General features: G+C 44.5%; 1 long non-coding RNA gene across 1 annotated transcript in view; it reads right to left on the bottom strand.

Moving 5' to 3' along the window:
• Positions 1–17,826, bottom strand: part of LOC123367214 — a 28,051-nt gene extending 10,225 nt beyond the window's left edge. The window contains exons 1-2 of the long non-coding RNA XR_006578359.1: positions 17,762–17,826; positions 6,139–6,299 (exon numbers count right to left, since the gene is read on the bottom strand). This is a non-coding gene — a long non-coding RNA (uncharacterized LOC123367214). The remainder of the gene's footprint in view (positions 1–6,138; positions 6,300–17,761) is intronic.
• Between the last annotated feature and the right edge of the window lie 554 nt (positions 17,827–18,380).

Raw genomic sequence — 18,380 nt, 5'->3', positions numbered from 1 at the left:
CGCACCGCTTCCTGGTGTGCTCTTCTAATCTCCCTGGTGTCTGGCTGCACGTAATCAGCGGCCAGGTGATTTGCCTCAGCCTCCCACCCCGCCATAAAGGTCTCCCCCTTACTCTCACAGAGATTGTGGAGAATACAGCAAGCAGCAATAACATAGGGGACATTGGTTTGGCTGAGGTCTGAGCGAGTCAGTAATGTCCGCCAGCGCGCCTTTAAACGGCCAAATGCACATTCCACCACCATTCTGCACTTGCTCAGCCTGTAATTGAACAGATCCTGACCACTGTCCAGGCTGCCTGTGTATGGCTTCATGAGCCATGGCATCAAGGGGTAGGCTGGGTCCCCCAGGATAACGACAGGCATTTCAACATCCCCAACTGTTATTTTCTGGTCTGGGAAGTAATTCCCTTGCTGCATCCGTTTAAACAGAGTAGTGCTTCTGAAGACGCGAGCATCATGAACCCTCCCTGGCCATCCCACGTGGATATTTGTGAAACGTCCCTTGTGATCTACCAGTGCTTGCAGCACCATTGAAAAGTACCCCTTCCGGTTTACGTACTGGGTACCCTGGCGCTGCGGTGCCAAGATAGGGATATGGGTTCCATCTATCGCCCCCCCACAGTTAGGGAATCCCAGTGCAGCAAAGCCATCCACTATGGCCTGCACGTTTCCCAGAGTCACAACCTTTTGTAGCAGCAGCTTAGTGATTGCTTTGGCTACTTGCATCACAGCAGCCCCCACAGTAGATTTTCCAACTCCAAATTGATTCCCGACTGACCGGTAGCTGTCTGGCGTTGCAAGCTTCCACAGGGCTATCGCCACTCACTTCTCTACTGTGAGGGCTGCTCTCATCTTGGTATTCTGGCGTTTCAGGGCAGGGGCAAGCAAGTCACAAAGTTCCATGAAAGTGCCCTTACGCATGCGAAAGTTTCGCAGCCACTGGGAATCATCCCACACCTGCAACACAATGCGGTCCCACCAGTCAGTGCTTGTTTCCCGGCCCCAAAATCGGCGTTCAATGGATAGAATCTGCCCCATTACCATCAGGATCTCCAAAGCGCAGGGGCCCGCGGTTTGAGAGAATTCTGTGTCTACGTCCTCATCACTGTCATCGCCGCGCTGCCGTATCCGCCTCCTCCTCGCCTCGGATTGAAGGTCCTGGTTCACCATAGACTGCACGAGAGTGCGCGAGGTGTTTAAAACATTCACGATTGCGGTATTGAGCTGAGCAGGGTCCATGCTTGCTGTGCTATGGCGTCTGCACAGTTCACCAAGCAAAAAAGGCGCAAAACGGTTGTCTGCTGCTCAGGGAGGGAGGGGTGAGACTGTACCCAGAACCACCCGCGACAATGATTTTTGCCCCATCAGGCACTGGGATCTCAACCCGGAAATGCCAAGGGGTGGGGGAGGCTGCGGGAACTATGGGATAGCTACGGAATAGCTACCCACAGTGCAATGCTCCAGAAATCGACGCTAGCCTCGGACCGTGGACGCACACCACCGATTTAATGTGTTTAGTGTGGCCGCGCACACTCGATTTTATACAATCTGTTTTGTTAAACCGGTTTATGTAAATTCGGAATAATCCTGTAGTGTAGACGTACCCAGTATGTAAATGTATTTTCATTGTCTCTGCCTAACAGCTGGGCTGCGGGTCAGAGAAGCAAAGCACATTCCTTTGTCTAAGGCAGACTTGTTTACCAACTCCCTCTGACATGCCTGGCTTAATCACACAATCATAATTCTAGCATATATTCATAACTCTTAGTACACACTGCATACATTCTTCACACAAGAATATTCATGATTAGCAAGTTGAGAGGCATAACTTGAAAACTAATAAGGCGTGTTTTTTGTACAAGGAATATTACAAGTGTTTAGGCAGAGTACAGGGGGTCACAGCTCAGAGTCATAGCATGTTATTGGCATACGTACTGTACCACTTATGAAGGTAAATTAATTTGGTGAAATAACTATTTAAGTATTAGGGCAAGCAGACATGAGTTAACTGTCAGGCTGTGAAGGATAAGGTATGCTACAATCCATGCTATTGTGGGTATAAATGTTTTTGAGTAGCTGACACAACCTAAAACCATTTTTGACAGCAATTCATGAGTGGGGGGGATAGGGAAAATGACATTCAGTATGACCCGGTCATATCACTTTAATTGCATCACTCAAACTGCCACACTGTGTCCTGATGAGGGTTGTGTAAACCAACGGTCACTTGTTGCAATGCCAGACACCTGACCATACCCACAAGAGAGAGATTGTATTCCAGTAAGGTCTTCGTTCAATTGCTGCTTTCAAAAACACCTTTAAAAATCAGATAGACTTTTAGAGAAAAATGAGCTTGGTGCTGGAGCTATGTGAAATGTTTGTAGCAAAGCTCATAACCATGCAAACCAGAGAGAGGATTTTGTTACTCCCCCTCCCAACACACAAAACAGAATTGTATGGGCCAGCTTGCATAAAGCAGTAACTTTACTGACTTGAATACAGCTATGCTGATTTATGCCAACTGAAGACCTGGTTCTATATATTTAACTAGGTATGAAAGAAAAGGAGAGCGAGAAAGAGAAAGAAGTGATTATCTTTGAAAAGTCTTGGAAGATGGGAGAGATTCCAGAGGACTGGAAAAGGGCAAATATAGTGCCCATCTATAAAAAAGGAAAATAAGGACAAACAGGAGAATTACAGACCAGTCAGCTTAACTTCAGCACCTGGAAAGATAATGGAGCAAATAATTAAGCAATCAATTTGCAAACACCTAGAAGATAATAAGCTAGTAAGTAAAAGTCAGCATTGATTTGTCAAGAACAAATAGTGTCAAACCAACCTAATGGCTTTCTTTGTCAGAGTAACAAGCCATGAGGATAGGGAGGAAATGGTAGATGTGGTATATCTTGACTTTAATAAGGCTTTTGATACTGTCCTGCATGACCTTCTCATAAACAAACTAGGGAAAGACAACCTACTATATGGAGCTACTATAAGGTGGGTGCATAAATGGTTGGAAAACTGTGCCAAGAGACTAGTTACCAGTTATCTCATAAGGTAGGTTTTCCATTCCTCTAATCATTTTATTAGCCCTTCTCTGCACCTGTTCCATTCTCCGGTCTGCCCCTGGAGTTCTGCAGCTATGAGCCACCCCTTTACTCAGAGCAGATTTTAAAGTTACAATGTAGTCCAGAGAGAGGTGTATCTTTTAAAAAAATCTCCAAATCTGAGAGAGATGTCTTAGGAATGTTTTTCTAGCCTTTCCCAGTGGACACTCTCTGCAAGCCTGGAGACCTGGGTTTTTTGCTGGATAAAGAATGGACACTGCCATAATTTCTATAAAGAATTCCTGTCTCAGTCTGTAAGATACCACCTTTTGATCTTACTTCTGGGGGAATTCTGTGCCAAAAAAAAAATTCTGCACACATTTTAAAATTCTGCAATATTCTACATATTTTATTTGTCAAAACAACAATAAAATCACACCAGTTTCAATTATTTTGGTAATATATTTCAAAATACCTATCAGCAAATATGTCTGTAACAATACAGACAACAAAAAAAGATTCAGGAAATGTTTTCTGACAAACAGATTCCTTACTGGGCATATAAATTCAGAACTTTGAGTAATAATTCATTTAAGCTACAATACAGAAACATATTTCCTGCACCCCACAGAAGCAATGCAAAGGCTTGGGGAAGTCAGGGTGATGAAGGAGCTGAGGGAGAGGGAAGTAATAACTGGGAAGGAGCCTGGGGGGTTGTTGGATGCGGGTGGGAGACGTATGGAACAGGTTGTATTTCAAAGAAACCTTATTGAGGTTGCAGGAACAAACCATCCCGATGTGTAGGAAGAGAAGTAAATATGGCAGGCGACCAGCTTGGCTTAACAGTGAAATCCTTGCTCGTCTTAAACACAAAAGAACAGCTTACAAGAAGTGGAAGATTGGACAAATAACCAGGGAGGAGTATAAAAGTATTGTTCAGGCATGCAGGTGTGAAATCAGGAAGGCCAAATCACACTTGGAGTTGCAGCTAGCCGGAGATGTTAGGAGTAACAAGAAGGGTTTCTTTAGGTATGTTAGCAACAGGAAGAAAGTCAAGGAAAGTGTAGGCCCCTTGCTGAATGAGGGAGGAAACCTAGTGACAGAGGATGTGGAGAAAGCTAGTGTACTCAATGCTTTTTTTGCCTCTGTCTTCACAGACAAGGTCAGCTCCCAGACTGCTGCACTCTGCAGCACGGTATGGGGAGGAGGTGACCAGCTCTCTGTGGAGAAAGAAGTAGTTCGGGGCTATTTAGGAAAGCTGGACGAGCACAAGTCCATGGGGCCGGATGCGCTGCATCCGAGGGTGCTAAAGGAGTTGGCCGATGAGATTGCAGAGCCATTGGCCATTATCTTTGAAAAATCATGGCGATCGGGGGAGGTCCCGGATCACTGGAAAAAAGCTAATGTAGTGCCCATCTTTAAAAAAGGGAAGAAGGAAGATCCAGGGAACTACAGGCCAGTCAGTCTCACCTCAGTCCCTGGAAAAATCATGGAACAGGTCCTCAAGGAATCAATCCTGAACCACTTAAAGGAGGGGAAAGTGATCAGGAACAGTCAGCATGGATTCACCAAGAGCAAGTCATGCCTGACTAACCTAATTGCCTTCTATGACGAGATAACCGGCTCTGTGGATGAGGGGAAAGCAGTGGATGTACTATTTCTGGATTTTAGCAAAGCTTTTGATACAGTCTCCCACAGTATTCTTGCCAGCAAGTTAAAGAAGTATGGGCTGGATGAATGGACGGTAAGGTGGATAGAAAACTGGCTAGATGGTCGGGCTCAACGGGTAGTGATCAATGGTTCCATGTCTAGATGGCAGCCGGTATCAAGTGGAGTGCCCCAAGGGTCGGTGCTGGGGCCAGTTTTGTTCAATATCTTCATTAACGATCTGGAGGATGGTGTGGACTGCACCCTTAGCAAGTTTGCAGATGACACTAAACTGGGAGGAGTGGTTGATACGCTGGAGGGTAGGGATAGGATACAGAGGGACCTAGACAAATTAGAGGATTGGGCCAAAAGAAATATGATGAGGTTCAACAAGGACAAGTGCAGAGTCCTGCACTTAGGACGGAAGAATCCCATGCACTGCTACAGACTAGGGACCGAATGGCTGGGTAGCAGTTCTGCAGAAAAGGACCTAGGGGTTACGGTGGACGAAAAGCTGAATATGAGTCAACAGTGTGCCCTTGTTGCCAAGAAGGCTAATGGCATTTTGGGTTGTATAAGTAGGGGCATTTCCAGCAGATCAAGGGATGTGATCATCCCCCTCTACTCAGCACTGGTGAGGCCTCATTTGGAGTACTGTGTCCAGTTTTGGGCCCCACACTACAAGAAGGATGTGGATAAATTGGAGAGAGTCCAGCGGAGGGCAACAAAAATGATTAGGGGGCTGGAACACATGACTTATGAGGAGAGGCTGAGGGAACTGGGATTGTTTAGTCTGCAGAAGAGAAGAATGAGGGGGGATTTGATAGCTGCTTTCAACTACCTGAAAGGGGGTTCCAAAGAGGATGGATCTAGACTGTTCTCAGTGGTAGAAGATGACAGAACAAGGAGTAATGGTCTCAAGTTGCAGAGGGGGAGGTTTAGGTTGAATATTAGGAAAAACTTTTTCACTAGTAGGGTGGTGAAGCACTGGAATGGGTTACCTAGGGAGGTAGTGGAATCTCCTTCCTTAGAGGTTTTTAAGGTCAGGCTTGATAAAGCCCTGGCTGGGATAATTTAGTTGGGTTTGGTCCTGCTTTGAGCAGGGGGTTGGACTAGATGACCTCCTGAGGTCCCTTCCAACCCTGAGATTCTATGATTCTATGATTCTATGGTTTTTGGGGCAGGATTGTTAGGGAGCTGGGGAGCCTCCCCCATTCAGACCCTGGTTGATTCCTAGCCTCTTCCATTCAGTCAGGCACATCTGCCCCATCCCTCTCTGTCCCTGCACCCGCACTCAGCCACCTCCTGCCCCCATCTGGCCTTGCTCCCCAACTCTCATTTCCAGTCTATCCCCCACTATCCCTTTTGAACCCCAGTTAATGTGACCCCCCAGAAGCCCCATATGCCCTGCTATAGTCTGTGTCCCCCATATCACGTCTCCTTACCTGATCATGCAGGAAGGCCACTGTGAGGAATGCAGCCTCTCCTCCTCTTCATCAGCTGCTGACTGCTACTGCCAGTGAGCCATCTGCCCTCTTTTCTGGCACCACGGCAGCTCCTGGTGGGCAAAAGGCATAACTGCAGCACCTCTCCAACAATTTATTTTCTTCAGAGAAAAGAAAAAATCTGCCAGGGCTATGCTAAGTTTCCTGTAAGCTCCGCGGCCACGCAACAGCCTATTTAGCACCGTGCAGGTGCTCAGGGAACCCGCCTGGGGACCTGACATGGCTGGGGCTGAGGCACCCCTCCTTGGCCCCAACCTAGCCCAGCCCCCAACCTGCCACAGCTGGGGGAGGGGTGGCCCAAACTCAGCCTTAGCCCAGACCTGCTGCGGCCATGGTGCCCCTCTCCCAGCCCTCCTGCAGCTCCAGCCGAGACCTGCCAGGGCCAGGGGCGCCTATCCTGTAGCCCCAGCCCTGGAGCTGCCGTGGCGGGGAGAGGTGCCTCTCCCCCACAGCCCAGAGGCTGCAGGAGGAGGTTGAAGCCAGTGATCTCATCCGTGGGGGCTGCAGGAGGGGAAAAGGGGCCAGTGATCTCATGCCTGGGAGTTGCAGGCAGGGGCTGGGGCTAGTGGTGGTGTGCTCAGAGATCAGAGGTATTGTGCACCTTGGTGTTGGTAGGGAGCGGAGATGGTGGAAGCAGCTTAGTCTCTCTGGCCATGGTTAGTCCCAGTGGGCTCCCACGCCTTCCCTGGCCTCTGCCAGGGGGTGTTGAAGTGGGAGAGCTAATTGCTTCTTGCAAGTTGAAACGCGCATGGAGTGGCCACTGGGGCAACTGTGAGCCGGTCAAGTTGTGGAGCAGATCCCCTGCCTGCTTCACTTTAATATGCCTTCCCGGCGAGGCATGCAGAGGGGAAAGTGGTTCAGTGCAACCAGGGAGTTGCCTGCCAAGCTTCTGACTCTTTCAAAGTTGCCCACCAAGCTGCTGGCTCTTGGTGGGGAGCCTGGTTGGGCTGTAGTTGCCTGCCTGGCAGGGAGAAGCTCCCAGGGCTCGTTAGTGCCTGGCTGCTCGCTAATCACGGCTGGGAAGAGGAAAGCCCCGGAGCACCCTCCTGCACCCCAAACCCTTCATCCCCAGCTCCACCCCAGAGCCAGCACTCCAACCATCTGCACCATCCCTAAGCCCCTCATCCCTGGTCCCACCCCAGAGCCTGCACCCCGACTGTCTGTCCCAGTCCTAGCCCACTCCCACACTCCGAACCCCTTGACCCCACCCCAACCACATGAATTTTGTTATATGCACCAATATGAAGGCACCAATAACAAAATTCATTTTGCACATGGGTGGGAAAAATTACAGGGAACACTGGGGAGATGAAATTCTGTGTGCGTGCAGTGGCACAGAATTCCCCCAGGAATAGGATTTGCATACCAGGACTAATGAGTGATACAGAATTTCACCTCTCACACAAGCTGTTCTCAGAATTTTGTCTTTATCCCTCAAGTCACTGGTTTACAAATTACAGTATTTCCAGCCAACAATTCTTTATTAAGCTTCTTGGCTGGAAGCCTGTAAGTCTTTTCAACATAGATCAGATCACTATCTCAAGTTCCAAGACCTCCACAAACCAATCTTCTAAGAAAGTAATCAGGTCCCATTCTCTGCACCCACTGACAGGCCAAGGATTCTGACATTACATGCTTTCATGTGATTTTTATACTGTTTCAATTTGGTTCTACAGCACATCATTAACCCTTTGGGGAACTCTGTGGGTAAGTCCAAATCACTGTACATTAATTTTGGTTTGAAAAAATCAGCTAAAACAACATCAGTTAACTTACAGCAATTATTTCCATTTCTGCATTATATACACCACATTCTTCTAAGCATCACTCTGGCAAATCATTCCAGGAAATAGTAGGCTTCTAACAGCTACGCTATTGCAAAGAGGCTAATAATATTTCTTTTTAGTCTCTGCCTATATCCCTCCTTAGTTGTAATCCTGCAGGGAGGCAGGATGATCTATTGAAGTAAGTATAGTTCAAGTATTCCCAAATTCTAATCCTAGCGCTGCCACATGTGAGGGTGCGTACTGTTTCATTTAATCTGGAACAGAAAATGAGGCAGGAGGAAGCTGGGGAAGATCCCAGGGAAAAACACTACAGAGAAACAGTTAATCAGAGTAGTTTTAGTAGAATATGTTTTTCTTAGTCTTATACAGTGTTAGAAGACTGTTATTTACCACTGTCACTTGACAACACTGATTTGCAGTGTGACGCTGGACAAGTCTTACAGTAGTGCCAACCCGAGGCATTCAAAAATTAGGATGCAGATCCCAAAAATCATAAAATTAACTAAAAGTCAAAGTCATATGTAAAAGTTGGGGGGTGGGGGTTGGCTTTCTGGTTTCTGATCTTTTTCTCCACAACCATGAGAACTAGAAATTTACTTTGAAAAGAAAACAGAAACTGAGATTCTCATGTAAATTCTTGACTCCGGACGCTGGACCTTTCAGAAAAATACCAAATATGGTGAGACCCCCAGTAAAATCATGAGGGTTGGTAATACCACTGGCATAATCTCTCTGTTTCTCAGATACCCTAATATTTAAAAAATGGGAAAATAATACTTCCTTTTTCTTGATGTACTGTGAGGATTAGTAAACTAGTGTTTGTTCAGTGCTTTGAAAGTTTATATTGCTTAGTATGATTTATTATCCTTCCACATGCAACACCCACCCAAAGTGTGTTACAAAGTTTTATTTCAAAAGTGAATGAACAAACTAGCCTGGCTGCACTACTGTATCACCCACTCAAACTCAACGTACATAACCACAATCAGTAGGTTGTCTCCAATTTTCTTCCTCTAGGCCAGAGCACAAAGAGGAATCACACACGATTCCAACAGGGGCCAGCACTGAAGAAAATGGCTTGACAAAGCCCTGGCTGGGATGATTTAGTTGGGGTTGGTCCTGCTTTGAGCAGGGGGTTGGACTAGATGAACTCCTGAGGTCTCTTCCAACCCTAATCTTCTATAATTCTATGAAAGCAAACTTAGAAGACTCACCAGCCCTAAGATTTTAAAGATTCAGCTGCATAGAATTTAAACCTACCTTAATCTTCCTTTTATGCAAGGTTGGAAACTAAGTACTATAAAGGAATTTAACATCCAATTTAAGAGCCAGCAGGGAAAAATATGCCAAATAAAATGGAGAAAAGATAAAGTTAAGCCAAAGTGCTTCCTCTCAGTTGAGTGCTCTAATGACCCCTTTATTGTTTTAGAACCATCTTCCCCTCATTGCATCATCTGCCTCTCCTTTATTTTTGTAATATATATTTTTAAAATGTCAAATTTTCTTCTTATAATGGGGCAGTAGCTGCAACCTGGTTCCCCTAGCTTTTGGTTTCTCAGAAAAGTTCACCTTTTGCACTGAAGTTTTCCATTACTGATCTTTGCTGGAGGGCAAAGTTGTTTTGGGAGGTTTCAGTAAAATTGTTTTGGGGGTGATAGGAGGGTGAGAAATATATCTCAATTATTATTATTATTATTTATTTTTGAAGGAAAGAAAAAGTAATGGTGTCCTTTTTTTGACTAGCCCAAAAGGCTGAAGTTTGAAAGATATCATTTGACATGGAAGTAGCCCTCACTGAGGAAGGTCTACACTCCACAGCCTAAGCCACAATAAATATGTCAGCAGAGCCTGCCAGTGGACACACAGCTTATGCCAACTGGAGTTCTGCAAACATAGAATCACCATCTTCATGAAGGACATTAGCTATCCCAACAAAAGTACTCTTCTGTAAGCATAGTTGCATCTATATTGAGGTTTTTGTTGGAACAGTTATGTTGGATAGAGGATATGATTATTTCATAATCTTAGCTGATATAGCTATGTCTGCTTTTTTGTCAGGAACAGTATCCCTGATGATGCCACAGCACACCTGGTTGCTGAGCTCTGTGGCTTTATCCTCACACACAACTATTTCAAATTTGCTGACAATATATATCTCCAGATCAGTGGCACCGCTATGGGCACCCGTATGGCCCCACAATATGCCAATATTTTTATGGCCGACCTGGAACAACGCTTCCTCAGCTCCCGTCCACTCACGCCCCTTCTCTACCTACGCTACATCGATGACATCTTCATCATCTGGACCCATGGGAAGGAGACTCTGGAAAAATTCCACCACGATTTCAACAGCTTCCACCCCTCCATCAACCTCAGCCTGGACCAATCTACACGGGAGGTCCACTTCCTAGACACCACGGTGCAAATAAGTGATGGTCACATCAACACCACCCTATACCGAAAACCTACCGACCGCTATGCCTACCTTCATGCCTCCAGCTTCCATCCCGGACACACCACAAGATCCATTGTCTACAGCCAAGCACTGAGGTACAACCGTATCTGCTCTAACCCCGCAGACAGAGACCAACACCTAGAAAATCTCCACCAAGCATTCTCAAGACTACAGTACCCACATGAGGAAATAAGGAAACAGATCAACAGAGCCAGACGTGTACCCAGAAGCCTCCTACTGGAAGACAAACCCAAGAAAGAAACCAACAGGACTCCACTGGCCATCACATACAGTCCCCAGCTAAAACCCCTACAACGCATCATCAGGGATCTACAACCCATCCTGGACAATGATCCCACACTTTCACAGGCCTTGGGTGGCAGACCAGTTCTCGCCCAAAGACAACCTGCCAACCTGAAGCATATTCTCACCAGCAACTGCACACCGCACCATAGTAACTCTAGCTCAGGAACCAATCCATGCAACAAACCTCGATGCCAACTCTGCCCACATATCTACACCAGCAACACCATCACAGGACCAAACCAGATCAGCCACAACATCACCGGTTCATTCAACTGCACTTCCACCAATGTAATATATGCCATCATATGCCAGCAATGCCCCTCTGCTATGTACATCGGCCAAACTGGACAGTCTCTAAGGAAAAGGATAAATGGACACAAATCAGACATTAGGAATGGCAATATACAAAAACCTGTAGGAGAACACTTCAACCTCCCTGGCCACACAATAGCAGATCTTAAGGTGGCCATCCTACAGCAAAAAAACTTTAGGACCAGACTTCAAAGAGAAACTGCTGAGCTCCAGTTCATCTGCAAATTTGACACCATCAGCTCAGGACTAAACGAAGACTGTGAATGGCTTGCCAATTACAGAACCAGTTTCTCCTCCCTTGGTTTTCACACCTCAACTGCTAGAACAGGGCCTCATCCACCCTGATTGATCTAACCTCGTTATCTCTAGCTTGCTTCTTGCTTGCTTATATATACCTGCCCCAGGAAATTTCCACCACTTGCATCCGAAGAAGTGGGTATTCACCCACGAAAGCTCATGCTGCAAAACGTCTGTTAGTCTATAAGGTGCCACAGGATTCTTTGCTGCTTTTTTAGTGTAGCAGGCCTGAGAAGCAGTTCATTGTCTTTTTCTGATGGAAACTGGTTTTATTTTGAATTAGGTTGGGCATTTGAAAATCTCATATTGAACAAGTTCTCTAGATTCCTCATTAATGGGATTGGAAGACAATGGATCAGGCCCTAATTGCATATCTCAAGCACAACTAAATTAGCTTTGCAGTCAGCTATCTTGCTGTCATTAACATGGAGAACTCACTGAAAAAAGGGCATAAGTGGAACAGTTACTGTCTGCCTTTTCTATTTAACAACACTTTAAATAGGCACGTTTGTGGCAATCCATGGTCATGGTGCTACCAGCAGAACATGAAAAGTCCCCCATACACCTAAGTCTCAGGCCAAAAACTTGAGGTTAAACACTAAACTTCCTCCTTTGGGGGCAGAATTTCCATGCCAAGAGTTGTCTTTGGTAGGGAAAGGCTTTAAAAATGACTGTTTATAAAATAAGCCCCCCCCACCACACACAGAGGCCAGTATCTGCTCATTACAGGTTAGAGCTAGCCCTAATTAGACAGCTCTGGCTTTGCTAGCAGGTAGTCTGGGTTACCTCTGTTTGAACTTGTACTTCAAGCCATTCCCACTGATATATTTATTACATCACACCTGTCTACTCATTGTTTTTCTTCCTTCTCTTACCTGTGCTCATTAACCACACAGTGGAGTGGAATCTGGCAGTGCCTGCTATATTTAGATTGCCAGCACATTCCACTGTGAGGAAGTTCTGCAACTTTTTTTTTTAAGAAGCTCTACTGATTCTGTTTGCTGCAGGCCTTTGAAATTCAGCAAATGGAAAGCCTTGATCATGTCAGGTATGTCTACACTGGGGGGGGGAATAAATAAAAAAGCCATGGCAGCACGTCTCAGAGCCCAGGTCAACTGATTCAGGCTTGTGGGGATTGCACGATGGGGATAAAAATAGCAGTGCAGCTGTTCCCACTGTAAGACCCTCCCCCCACCGCTGGTTGCATAGCCCAGGCTCCAGCCCCAGTGGGAATGTTTTCACTGCTATTTTTAGCCCCATCGTTCAATCCCTGCGAGACCGAGTCAGTTGACCCAGACACAGACTCACTACCGGGAGCAATTTTTCTTCTTCTCTCTTTTTTGTTGTTGCTTGCAGTGTAGACGCACCCATACTGTTTTTTCCCACAGGACCCCAGCCTCATTCAGGATACAGAATGGATGTATGAAGGGGCAAAATTAAAATTGCATGGTTGCATCTGGCATTTTCCAGTGCTTGACTTTGCAACCTAAAGAACATACTTTGGATGTCATGTTTTGTATGCAGTGTAATACCACACAAGCAAAGCATGTCGTACCATGGCTGTTTGAGTTTAGCATTGCCACTTATTATCCACAATTTCCCACCCTTTCAGGCAATGTGACAACCCATCTCAAAAATGAAAAATATCATTTCTATTAAGCCCCCCACCAACCTGCAATTCATACATCCAGCATGATTGCTTCCATCCTAAAGCTAGTTGCAACTCATCCTTTATTCCCAGCCTCTAAAATGCAGTCATGACAAGGATTTCCAGACCCAAGCTACCTAGAGGAGTGTTTCTGTCTTCCCTAAAAGGCTATTAATAAAGCATATGAACAAGCTTGTGGTGGATGCTACGCAAATTGTACTTCACACCAAAAGAAAATGCCAGAAAAAAAATCAGAGATTTCCCCCAATCCTTACTCCTACCAAGCATATAAACAAGAAACAATTCACCATGCCATGCAGAAAGATATCAGACTCTTAACAGCAATATCCACTTAGTGCAGCAAGGTTTTACTTTTTCCCACACCCGGCTGATCATTTTGGAGGAGAAAAGGGGGAGGATGAAAAGGATTATTCGGTTCACAGCACAATATAGCCAACAAATGAAACATCAAAAGGTACATTCCCTGGTAACAGATCACTCTCTAAAACTTGCAAGTACACTGCTACTTAGAGATTTTTGGACCTAAAACTTCATTAATCATTCATGAGCCCTTTGCCATTCCCTTTAGCAGTGAACAGATAGTATATAATCACCGGTATATGTGAGCAGAAAATCCCTTTTTATTGGAAAAAAATCAAAATGCTTTTAAATCTTAGGCTGCCTGCAGCATGCAGTACTCTTCCAGAAAATGTGATCTAGGAGCTAATGAAGGGGACTGGGAGTGGAGGTGGGGATCAGAACTTCTGTAGCTATTTGTAGCTCTGCCGTGAATCCACTGCCTGACTCTGGGTACTTAATTTCTATATACACCTCAGTTTCCCCATCTGCAAAATGGGGATAATAATCCTTAGTTCATAGGTGCATTGTGAGGGTTAATCAACGGTTTGTAAAGGCCCTTGAGATCTTTTGAAAAAAGTTGCTATGTATCTAGGTGCCTGTGCTTTCTTATTATTAACAGGAACATTTCTCAAGAGGCTAGTTCTGTCTAGGTAGCAGGGATCCTGACATGATGATACTGATTGGATATTGTTTTAGATTGTGAATGCACATTTTGCAATCAAGAGATAATAACATCACTTTTTAAAGATTTCTGGAAAATACAGCAAAAATCCAGAGGCTGATCCTAAATCCACAAACATTTCTGACTAACAGATTGAGATCCCCTACTTCTTTACAACAATACACACCCCAATGCCTCCAAACAACAAATAAATATTTGGCTTATGTTAGCTCGCTGGTAATATGAACCCAGACACCTGTGTGCCAGTTATGTAAGTGTGCTGCTGCTGCTGCTGCTGTTGCTATCCATCTGCAGTATGCACCACATCTCAGTTGCTCTACTTAGGATAAGTTAGAGGATAGGTCCATTAGAGAGAACACACTGCACAATTAATAAAATATTCTTGCTATAGATGCTCTGTTTATAGCCAATCCTCGTGTTTCTGCTATTTCTTCCTCATCCAATGTCAGTATCACTTCCTTTTACATTGCAAAAAGATGTCAGTACTTGTTTACATCCAGCGCCTAGTCGTTACTGGAGCTGCGCAAAAGGCACAAACACATCTTTGTGAGTATTCACATCAGGGCTGATTCCACCACCTTTACTGATGTCGAGTTGTACCTTACTCCGTACATAGTCACATGCAGTCCTAAATTCTCAGAGTATTTCCCAGAACGCTCTATACCCCAGCCCTCAACATGCGATGAAAACTCCAGGGAGGCTGAAAATATTTACTGGAGTTCTGCTCTGGCTGAATGTAAGCCTTGGTACCATGGACATGAGGAGAAGAGTCCATAAGGGATAACAGGAGGACAAAAGAGGTTTTGGGCAGTTGAGAAAGTATACTAGGCCAGAAGAGGTTGTGGGGAGGGGCAGTGGGAAGGTAGGGAACTTAACGGTGGGTAGGGGAGGGAAGAAGGTGACACAGTGTGCTGGAAGAGAGGGTTGGGCGGTCAACGGGAAGATAGGGAGCTACATCTAGTTGTAAGGGGAGACAGGTCAGAGGAAGACCAGAAAAAGTTTGGGGGAGAATAGCATTAAGTGAAACCCAGATGCCAGTATGGAAGAAAAAAATTTTTTTTGCAGAATTTTAACAAAAGTTATTATTGAACTTCACATGCATTGCATTTGAGTCTTCCATGGCTCCTATTATACCTGCTTCTGTGACATATCTGGTGGAAGCAGGCAGTTGGATTTGACCCTGGCATGGCTTAATTTGCACTTCTGTTCTCTTTCCCCTGATCAAACGCTGCAGGCATGAATGGTTGCTGCGGGCAAATGTAAACACTCACATGCAAAATTTGTACCAGAAGGGGAGGGACGCTGGCTAGAATAGTGCCAGGAGAATTCCTGTTCTCACTTTCAGGTGACATTGTAAATAAGAAGCAGGCAGCATTATCTCCCGTGAATGTAAACAAACTTTTTTGTCTGAGCAATTGGCTGAACAAATTTTTTTCACCGTGCGATTTATTTTTTTAACCGCACAATTTATTTTTGTAACCGTGTGATTAATCACGATTTAATTACTTATGTACGTTTTACTTGGGGGTTAAAACCATGTCAGTGCATGACTCATGTTCCTGGTGATTGCTTTTAGTCCTGTAGTTCCAAAAAAAGGGTCACCATCAGGTAATCTGCACTCTGGTTTACAGGACTAAAATACCTGCATGTTTATCATATAATTATATAACAACAATTATATTTACAATATGGTAAGAGTGTACAGTAATGTACAGACAAATAAAAGACAGGTCCGTAGGCCAAACAGTTTACAGTCCAAGGAATAGATTGTCTTTTGACCTCAAGCCCATAATATGGGTGGCATATAGCCGTTCAACTCCAGAGACAAAGCACGGAAGGAGCTGTGCCTCTGAGAGGCTCTATTCCATCCCTATTTTCTCCTTGTTCCTGCAGGATAGAAACCTGCTACTTCTCTTTTCCAGTGGCAAATTACTACCCCAACACACACTCATTGGCTCAGGGGTGATGACAGTGCTCCACCCATTTCCCACCATCTGTGCAAGGGGCAGTATCTGGCTCACAGGACCTCTTTTCCCTTATGGGCCTGTGGTGGAGATGCAGAGAAGCCCTGCAGGAGAGTGTTGTGGGACTTGCTCCTTTTCATTTCCCTGCACAGCTTCCTAGGCTAGGACACAACCTGGCCCCAAAGGCCTCTTGTTGCTCACTCTCACCTCACATAAAGTCCTTAGTCTGGTGAATAGGCCCATTGAAACTGACTTAGGAGTACTTATGTGTGTACAGATTTGTAGCATCAGGCTCTAAACTTACTGTGTAGCTCTTCTGTCCATGCACTTACCATTTAAATTATAAACCCCTATGTATTTCAGGGATCAGCAGTTACCATGTTCATAAAAAATAATGATGTAAAGAGGCAAATCAAAGGAAAATTTGGGCTTAATGTAAGGAAAATAAATTCTCAATGTTGAGAAATCTGTGGGATCGTCTCTCAAGGGGAGTGCTGGAATCGACATTTATTTGGGTCATGTAAAAGTGAGCTGAAGGAAGCACTAGAGTGTTGACTCTGCTGAACATTCCCATACAAGCAGCAGGATAATCTCGATGATCGAATACATCATCTTCCTCTGGAATGTCTATGATGCAACAAGGATACAAAACATCCCCTATAACAATGCCCAGTTCGAATATCAATGACAACACTGAGTCCAATCCCCACACATATACTGAAGTAATCCCTTTGGACTAGATTGTGCCCCTTTCTATTGCTGCAGAACAGGGTATAGGGGAGAATCATTATTTTTTCTCTCCACCAACCCCAGGAGCTCCCTGTAAGTTAGTGCAATTCACACCACCAGTCCCTTAATTCAGGATTGTTCCCAACAGGCTCTTTCTAAACATGAAAGTCAAATTTCTATGGGAGACTTTCATGCTGAGAAGCAAGTACATTGTTGCTACTGGAAACTAATAACAAATTTACTCCAATTAGTGTCACTCTCTCAACTAATTGTGATTACAGAGTCTTCCTTCATTATCTTTGTATATTGTAATTGTTTTTCTCATTGCATACCTTCTGATTAGAAAACCTTCCTTAACCAAAAAATGTGCTTCTTTCCAGATAAATCTCACTTCCTTGGGCCCAGATTGTCAGAGCACGTAGCAATGTGTACATAAATCTGACAGAGCTCCAGGAAAATTGTTGCTTCCATCATGCAGAAAGCTGATGAATCCTTACCATAAATGCAAAATGTTTTGTTTAGCCCTACTTTAAGTACCTGTCCTTAACATATTTCCATGCACTTCTCTTTGAGATCTTTCCATTGAGAAAAGGTAAATAGTGTATTTTACATCCAGGTTTTACATTGTTGTAATTACCAGATACAATAAGATCTACAGAGTGATATCCTTAAAAGTCTTCATGTATAATCCACTCTATTCAAACACGGGTAACGTCAAGCAGTGATGTACTCATGTTAATAACTTTATGCCAGCCAAGTCACTGCCCCTTTGCTGCCTTTTTTTTGTGCTCCTAAAACACAGCTTAAATAAAACAAATACGACCACTTTGGAAGAGAATTTAGAGTAGCAAACATGCTCAGTCTCATCCAGCTGATGTCCTAGTGTTGCTTACAAAGTAACTGCCATCTTTCCAATGACAAATGTCCCATTATTTTAAAATGAACATCAGTCTGCTACATCCTGCAGACATGTGTATATCTTCTAAACCTATTCTCTACACTCTCAGTAAGCGTTTCACTCACCATAAAGAACCACAGAGCATCCCTCTGGCAGCTAATCAGCATGGATTTGTCAGGGTAAATGTGAGTCCTTAGGAGAAGCCAGGATAATAAAATTAGTATAGAGCAATGCAAAAAAAAAAAGTACAACATTTCAAAGGCAAGCCACAAAAGATGAAGTCAAAGCAGCAGCTGCACCTCACTGATGATGAGCCCAGAAGAGTAAAGCATATCTGCTAGTTGCTGATCATTTTTTGGTAGGATTAATGCAAAATCCTTGGCTGGTAATTTTTAAATACTGCTATAGCTATCAGCCTATAAGATAAAAAAAATGCTGGCAAAGCTTTTCATTGCAGTTTTATTTTGAAAAAGCTAAAAGTTTGGGTTGGGTTATTTTTCCAATGCCACCTTGCTGAATTTTCACCAATGTGATCATTCAGATGATGATTTTATAGAATGAATATAATAATAAAATGATTATTATTGAATCACAAGGTCACCGCACAGTGCAAGGGGCTCCATATTAGGTACCAAACAAGTGAGAGGGGAGAGACCCACAGCTCCGATCACCTCCCTATTGTTGTAGATGTATTAGCTGTTGAGAACAATAATGTCCTTCCAATGATGGAAGTCATTGCAAGAC

This window comes from Mauremys mutica, chromosome 3, assembly GCF_020497125.1.
Source record: "Mauremys mutica isolate MM-2020 ecotype Southern chromosome 3, ASM2049712v1, whole genome shotgun sequence".
NCBI lineage: Eukaryota > Metazoa > Chordata > Testudines > Geoemydidae > Mauremys > Mauremys mutica.
This window is presented reverse-complemented; position numbering and strand designations above follow the sequence as displayed.